Genomic DNA, 8,789 nt, shown 5'->3' on the forward strand with positions numbered 1-8,789 from the left:
CACACCAGGGCCTGTTGTGGGGAAGGGGGCTGGGGGAGGGATAGCATTAGGCAAAATACCTAATGTAAATGATGAGTCAATGGGTGCAGCAAACCAACATGGCACATGTATACCTATGCATCAAACCTGCACGTTGTGCACATGTACCCTAGAACTTCAAGTATAATAATAAAAATAAATACATAAATAAGTCACCACTCAACCCAGGAAGTCCAGCTGGCTTCACCTCTCAAAAGGACACTGGTGAAGTTACCCTTGGTTTTCCTGTTTGTTTTTAAAAGCAGACTATTTTTTAGAGCATTTTTAGGCTCTCAGAAATATTGAGCAAGAGGTAAAGAGACTTCCAATATGCATTCCTGCCCACATATAGACATAGCCTTCCCAATTGTCAACATCCCATAGCACAGGGGTACATTTATTACAATTGATGAACCTACATTGACACATCAATATCGTCCTGAAGCCATCCTTTTGTAGTTAATAAGCATGATGATGCAGTGTTCACGTGCATGTGTGGGATGTGCCGCCCCCAAACCTTGTTAGGACATTGGCACATTACTCGTCTGACATGAAGAAATATACATAGCACTCAAAATCCATAATTTACATTAGAGTTCTCCTTGGTTTTGTACATTCTAAGGGCTTGGACAAATGTGTAATGACATGTATTCACCATTATAGAATCATTACCGAGTAGATTCACTGCCCTAAAAATCCTCTGCTCTGCCTATTCATCCCTCCCTCTCTCCTAACCCCTGGCAACCACTGATCTTTTTGCTATCTTCATAGTTTTGCCTTTTCCAGAATGTCATATAGTTGGAATCATACAATATTTAGTTTTTTTCAGACTGGTTTCTTTCACTTAGTAAGAGGCATTTGAAGTTCCTCCATGTCCTCTCATGGCTTGATGGCTCATTTTTCTTTAGCACTGAATAATATTCCATTGTCCGGATGTACCACAGTTTATGTATACATTCATCTACTGAAGGACATCTTGGTTATTTCTAAGTTGTGGCAATTATGAACAAAGCTGCTATAAACATCCATGTGTGGTTTTTGTGTGGACATAAGTTTTCAACTCCTTTGGGTAAATACCAAAGAGTTGGATAGTATAGTAAGAGTATGTTTAGCCTTATAAGAACCTTGGCATATTTTTTAAACAGACAGCGGGATTTCTCCCCTTTGGCCAAGAATCCTACATTGGAGCACTTGAAAAGGCATCAGTGACACTTTATAATCAGCCTGCCCATGCTTGATGGCAACCAATATAGGCATTCAGAATTATGTAACCTTTGGTGCAGTGGAGAGGGATGCATCCAAGGATAAGTACACAGACTTCCTGGCACTGGAAATATTCTATGTCTTAACCTGCATGAAGGGAACATGAAAATTGGTTTTATTATTCTTTATACCATGTATAAATTATGTATTTTGGTATCGATGAGGAAATATATCATAAAAATAAAAATTTTTAAAGGCTCAAATACAAGGTACTGGTGGCTCTGGGATTATACAATAGTAGTTTACAACCTTTGTATGTTTTACCCGTATTTTCAAAGTTTAGAACTTTTTGCTGTTCACTTAAACAAGACACTAAATATGTCTGCAAGAATCACACTCCTTAAGTGTAATAGGCTGTTACTGAACCAAACTGGGTCAATTTGCCCGTGTGCCATGGAAGGCCAAACACTGAAGCACCAGGCTTTTGTAGAGAAAAGAGTTTATTACAAGCTGCTGAGCAAGGAGACAGGAATCTGCCTCAAATCTGTCTCCCCAAGTTGGGGGCTAGGGCAGGTCTTATAGGGAGAGGGTAATGAGGCATGTAGTGATTGGATCTTGCAATGAGGTGATGCTGGGAGCTGTGATCTGACTGGATCTTGCCATGATGTGATGCCGGGGTGCTATCTGATTGGATCCTGCCATGTGGTATCTGCATTTAATTTGGTCTGGGTGTGATCTGATTGGATCATGCCACGTGGTATCTGCATTTAATTTGGTCCCCATATTCCTTGGTCCGAGCACTTAGTTTCCACCTGTGGTTGCACACTTGGTTCACCTGGGGATAATCAGGTTATGTAACTTGCACCCACGGCAACTGAAAACCAACTCACCATTTTATTACACAAAGTTCAACCAGATTGGGTTGGTTCTGCCGTTATGGCTTCACAGAATCTGCAAAAGCATCCACAGTAATCACTCTGTTTTCCAAGTCACCCTTTAGCACCCACTGGGTGGTGTTTGACAGCGGTGTCTACCTGACCAGATTTATGCTTCAGTCAAATCTGGATCCTCCTGGAGGACCAGCTCACCCCACAGTGAGCCTCTTCCTTTGCACCAAGTTCTGCTCTCACCTCCTGTGCCCGTGGCTTGCTCAGCCCCATCTGACACATCACTGTGGTGATAGGAAAAATGCATTTTACATGTGAGTCAGAATGTCCATATGCCCTGGGAAGTGTTGATGGCACACTGGCTGGAAGCCATTGGCTCATAAACTCATGAGTCACTGCAGCAGCTCTGTGCAGAAAAGTCCGCAGCGTGGGAATGGTGAGGAGAATCTGCTTGAGTGGTATTGCCTAAGCTGGAATTCTGGCTTTGCCATTTACTGAGTGGGTGACCTTGGGCAAGATACTTGACTATGCTTTCATTTTCTTTTCTATAAAGTGGTAATAATGTTAGCATACCTACTTCATAGGGTTGTTATGAAAATTAAATGATTTGGTATATGTAAAATGCTTAGAAGGTACCTGGTACCTGATGCTATATGAGTGTTCAATTTTTGTTTGTTTGTTTGTTTGTTTCTATGGCATTAGAGTAGCTCCATTTAAGTCCAAATGGCAAATGGGATGGGGTCAGAGTTGGGGAGAGGACAAACCTGCTTTTTGCATTTCTAAGCCTTGAAGCTGTAACAAAGAACCAGACTCTATTTTGACTGCTGACAGCTCTGGAGCTGCCCCTCTTTCTCTTCCCCTTTTGCTCCACATCTGAGCAAGCTGATAAGAAAGCCCATATTCCCCTCTCTTGGTTCCCATAGGAAGCTCAACCCACACAGGCCTCTTCTCTTATGCAGGAACCTCTAACCCAGCCCACTCCTTAACTACAATAAAGGCCAAGACTGCTCTCCCCTCCTGGCTTTCCCTTAAGATCCATTTTTAGACCTTCTCGGGAGCCTACTGTGCTCTCCCCAGCAAGCCTTATTATGTAAGAAGTAAACCTCCTCATACCCTTTTGCTTCCTGTGTAGTCAGGATATCCAAGAAAATGTTTGGTGTGTGTGTGGGGTGTTCCACCTCCGTGTGGTGACCACAGCAGAGAGGCATGGGGCCGGGAGACGGGGAGGTGCAGAAAGCTACTCTTTCTCTTTCCTCACTCTTCACCATAGGAAATGAATTCCCAGTCTCCAGAGTAAAGACGTCAGGATCCATAGCATTGAGGGAAGAGAACTGCATTTCATACTTCCTTTAAGTAAGGTTCTTGCACTGCCCTGATGCAATGTCCATGTGGTTACACAAGAGACTACCCAAGAATTTAAGAGTGTAGTGGTCCTTTTGTTTTTATAGAAGCCATTAGGATCTTACGTCTTCATGGAGCTAAGAAGGAATGGAAAATAGAAAATAAAAGAAATACAGCAGGTCCTCAAATAACATTCAACATCGTTTCATTATAACATTGATGAGAAAAAAGAAATCAATTCCTGCCAGAACCACTGTCTGTGTGGAGTTTGCACGGACTCTCCCTGTCTGTGTGGGTGTTCTCCAGGCATTACAGTTTCTTCCTACATCTCAAAGATGTGCTAGTTTGGTGAATTGGTGTGTCTAAGTCATCCCAGTCTGAGTGAGTGTGGCTGTGAGTGCATCCTATGATGGAGTGTCATCTTGTCCAGGGCTGGTTCCCACCTTGCACCATGAACTGCAGGGATAGACTCTGGCCACCCTTGGTCCTGAACTAGAATGATTGGGTAAATAATTATCTTACTTGTTTTTATTAATCTTTCTTAAATGTATACATAGCTCTCATTTATTTCAATGTTTAATATTAGAAGTGTTTTAGTCTTTATGTAAAAGTTTGGTAGGCTGGGCATGGTGGCTCACACCTGTAATTCCAGCACTTTGGGAGACCAAGGTGGGTGGATCACTTGAGGTCAGGAGTTTCAGACCAGCCTGGCCAACATGGTGAAACCCTCTCCCTACTAAAAAATATAAAAATTAGCCAGGCATTGTGGTGTGTACCTGTAGTCCCAGCTCCTTGGGAGACTGAGGTGGCAGAATCACTTGAACCCAGCAGGCAGAGCCTGCAATGAGCCTAGATCACGCCACTGCACTCCAGTCTGTGTGACAGAGTGAGACCCTGTCTCAAAAACAAAACAAAACAAAACAAAAAACAAAAAACAAAAAAACAGTTTAGTGATGTTTTTGTGACCAGAAATATGCTGTAAGAACTTAACTCTTATTTATATTAACTAGCCTATGGTGTAATTGGTTTTGTTATATGTTGTTTTGCTTAAAGTCACAGTTTCTAAGAACCTATGGATGCCATACTGTGCTCCATCACACTGTAAGGAAAAAGGAGGGAAGAGAGCAAGACAGAGGACTTAACTCATATATTGAGGACCTACTGCACGCCTGGCCCTGTGTTCTGCCCTCTTGTCATGCACACAACATAGACAACAGTCTATGGGGTAGAGATTACAATTCCCACTTAATAGATGGGGAAAGTGAAACTCAGGCAGGCTAAATAAATTACCTGTGGTAGACAGACTCTCAACTCCCCCACACCTCCCCCATCCTGCTTTCCAGTGTTCAAACCTTTATGTAAGCCCCTCTCCTTGAGCATGGATGGGATCTGGGACTTGCTCCCAATCAATAGTATATGGCAAAGGTGATAGATGCCACTCCCGGAATTATGTTGCATTATATAAAACTCCATCTTACTAGGAGACTGCTCTAGAGACTCTCCTTGCTGGCTTATGAAGTGCTTATGTTGGGAAAAGCTAGGTGGCAAGGAACTGCAGGTGGCCTCTAGGAATGACAGGGGGCTTATAGGAACTGCAGACAGCCTGGTTGCTGAGGATGTCCTCCAGGCAGCAAAAAGCCAGGGCCCTCAGTCCTACAGCTACAAGGAAATGAATTCTGCCAATAACCTGAGTCAGCTTAGAAGAGGCCGGGCACAGTGGCTCATGCCTGTAATCCTAGCACTTTGGGAGGCCGAGACAGGCGGATCACCTGAGGTCAGGAGTTTGAGACCAGGCTGGCCAACATGGTGAAACCCCATCACTACTAAAAATACAAAAATTAGCTGGGCGTGGTGGGTGCCTGTAATCCTAGCTACTCAGAGGGCTGAGGCAGGAGAATTGCTTGAATGCAGGAGGCGGAGGTTGCAGTGAGCTGAGATCTCACCATTGCACTCCAGCCTGGGCGACAAGAGCGAAACTCTGTCTCAAAAAAAAAAAAAAAAAAAAGCTTGGAAGAGCATTCTTCCCCAGTTGAGCCTCCAGATGAGAGCACAGCTTGGCTGGCACCTTGATTACTGACTTGTGAGATCCTAAGCAGAGAACCCAGCTAAGCTGTGCCTGAACTCCTCACTCAAAAAAGCAATGAGGTAATAAATTATTTTGTTGTAGGCCAATAACTCTGTGGCAATAGATAGCTAATGCATTACCCAACTCCTGTTTTTAGCATCTCTTAATTTTAATTTTTTAGTGATGTAGAATCCTATATAACAACCTATAAAGTGTTGATGAAAGGCTATAGAACATCTTTGACTGTGGGCCATTTTGGTTTAGCTGCTCTCATAATCTGTTTGAGAAGTTGATTGTTGAGGAAAGTGTATAATGATCATAATATGTGTTAGTGTGATGACATAGGATCATTGACATATTAGGATTTAATAATATCCTAACTGATAGCTTATTTTCTCTTTATTTATACACTCTGACTCTGTCACATTCTTCCAATTTCTATGGAGAGAGTAAATTTAATGTTACTGCTTTATATTTCTGGATTGCTAAAATTTTTCCAGTTAACATCTTTTATAAGGAATCCTATGAAGTTTCTCAATATCTTCCACAAGACTACTTATTCATGACCTTATAGGATGCTTGTAGTGTATGAAATTATTCTAAAGTGTTACACAACTTCGAATATGAATAATATATAAAGGAGAGGTAAAAAGTGGTAATGTTTGTGTCAATCAACCAACATTCACAAGTTATATACTATATTCTAATTTATTACTCTACTTCTATCCCAATTAGTATTTTTTAAGTTTCCTTAGTAAAAGCACTTATTTATTAATATAAATCCACTTCTGCTTGTAAAATTGGTATATTTGTTATGGAAGATGTTTGAGAGCGTATTTCCCAACTTATCCTTGCAATGGCATTACCCTGAATAGAGAGGGCTCCTTTGTGTGAATGCTACCCATTTGCTGCCTTAAGAAAATCTAGTTCTCTCATTTGCCAATTCTAGCTGGAAAAACCCACTGGGCAAAAATTACTAAGACAAGAGATAATTCTGTGACCAGTTCCCCAAGATCTGTAATTGGCCCTGTTTGTGCAGTCCCAGAGACATATGACAGGGGATAGTAAATAATAAATGGCACGTTTAATTTTAAATTTGCTGGTAAAGTATCCAGATAGGTTCCTGCCATTATTTTCACATGCAAATATTCAGTTTTATCAAGCCTCTGACATTTCAAGACAAATATTTCTTATGTGGCTGTTGATTACACCAAGTATACCACTGACCATATTAATCAGGATGGATGGGGCAACTGCTCTCCTCATCTTTAGAATACACGTGCTGAGCAGTGATACTCTATGGTCCAAGCTGAGCTCAGAATGTCTCCAGTTAAAGTACAGTCCTTGGAGATTTTAGAGATGTTAATTAACCCCAATAATTACATGTGGTTCTCCCCAAGATTGAGAATCTTCTTAAAAACAATTAGTGTGACATTACTCTTTCAATAAATATGTGTAATATTTCAATTACATATATCTTCAAATATGTGTAATCCTTGTCTTAGGCCAGAAGATGGAAGAAACTTCCCCATTCTTAAGATACTGGCCCCGATCAATAGAAGCTGAACTGTGTATCTCACTCATATTAAACATTACCACAGTTATGGTTTTAGCAAAAATTGCAGTGTAACTGCACCATATGATACTTGCCAATGAGGAGAATTTAAAATGGTGTCCAAAGGGATTTATCATGGCAACTGTCAGAAGCATCTCACTGGAAAACTAGAAACCCTAGAAAATGATCCAAATGTCAGCATTTGTTTATTCTGAAGTACAGTCCAACAATGAGATGGCCACCCATCTTCCTGAAGGAAATCCCAGTCTACTGTGTAATTTTTATGGCAGAGATAAAAGTCATCAGCATCATCCTAGAGGGCGAGATGAAATACTTCCTAAAACCAATTTAGTTTTGCGTTCTGGTTTTGTGTATCTACATGGAGGTATGCATGCATCATCCCCCACTTTGTTCTACCAGATATTTAGAGTTTCTAATTTTCATGCTCACTAGACTTCTGAGCATTTTCCTGCCCCTTCCTTTCTCCACCAAGAATCTCCCTCTTCTCATGCAAGAAAATATAACATAAGTTTGGGCTGGTTTGTAAGTGTGACTCACTTCACCATGGTATGACTCATCCTGGGTAAGCTGATCATAAAAGAAAAGCACCTTCCTCAGCAACGTCTGGTCTTCCACCCAAACTACTACAGAGCCTCCTACCTCCCAGGAAGAAAGTCCACCTACCTATATTCCCTGTCATGTGTTAACTGCATTCTCCTGAAAATTCCTGTTATATTCTTTTAAGCCTAATGGTTGGAACTTGAGCGTGCACCAGAACTATCTGGAGGGCTTGTTAAAATAGAGGTGACTGGGCGCTGCCCCCAGAACTTCTGATTCTGGAGGGCTGTGGGAAGCCTCAGCATTCGCATGGGTAACAAATTCCCAGGTGACGCTGAAGCTGCTGGTCTAGGAACCACACTGAGAACTACTGTTTTAGGCAATGGTCCTCAACTCTGACTACACATTAGAACCACGTGAGGAGATATTAAACAACACGCATGCCCAGGGCCTCCCAAGACCAAGTAAATGAGAATCTCTTGCAGGGGAGTCTCAGGTACTGGTCTTTTTTGTTTCTTAGAAGCTCCTGAGTTGATTTTTATGTGCTGCTAGGATGAGAACCATTACAATAAGAGGAAGTGATACCAGAGATGCAAAGGAGGGTGAGATTTAAGGAGAGTGCCTTGACTCAAAATCTCCTCTATAAGTTTTATATTTTATGTGAAGAATGCATGTTTTAATATTTAAGCAGCATTTTAAAATATTTCAAAAGCACATTAATATATGTCTCATGTCCCCAGAATCTATTGTTAGTCAAATATTAATGAATTATAACAACCATAATAACAGCGAACTTTCATTTCTAGTTGCTTCAACTGGGTGGCTAGAAATTTAATTACACTATTTTTTATGGTAAGATGAATGTGCTATTTTCTATGAGAGAATAAAAATTTGCAGCATTTGAGCACAGCAAAAACGTAATAAATGGCATGGAAAACATATTCCTTATCAAGAGAATAATTTTCAGGAGACCTCAGCTGAGTAAAACTAGAGTTTCTCAGCGAACCTGAGCTGTTAGTCTGTGCTTGGAAACAAACTTCAGTTCCTGCAAGTAGTCAACTGAATCGTCCATATTTTTCTTAAGACACCTGATTTTGAATACAGACTTTGTCTGATTTTATTTTATTTTATTTATTTTTAGTTTTTACTGTTCAGATTGTAA

General features: G+C 41.0%; 1 non-coding gene across 1 annotated transcript; it reads left to right on the top strand.

Moving 5' to 3' along the window:
- Window positions 1-465: 465 nt before the first annotated feature.
- LOC116269324 lies at window positions 466-569 on the top strand. Its single transcript, XR_004176801.1, has one exon. It is a non-coding gene; the product is annotated as a small nucleolar RNA U13 (small nucleolar RNA).
- The last annotated feature ends 8,220 nt before the right edge of the window (window positions 570-8,789 follow it).

Source organism: Papio anubis, chromosome 10 (genome assembly GCF_008728515.1).
Source record: "Papio anubis isolate 15944 chromosome 10, Panubis1.0, whole genome shotgun sequence".
Taxonomy (NCBI): Eukaryota; Metazoa; Chordata; class Mammalia; order Primates; family Cercopithecidae; genus Papio; species Papio anubis.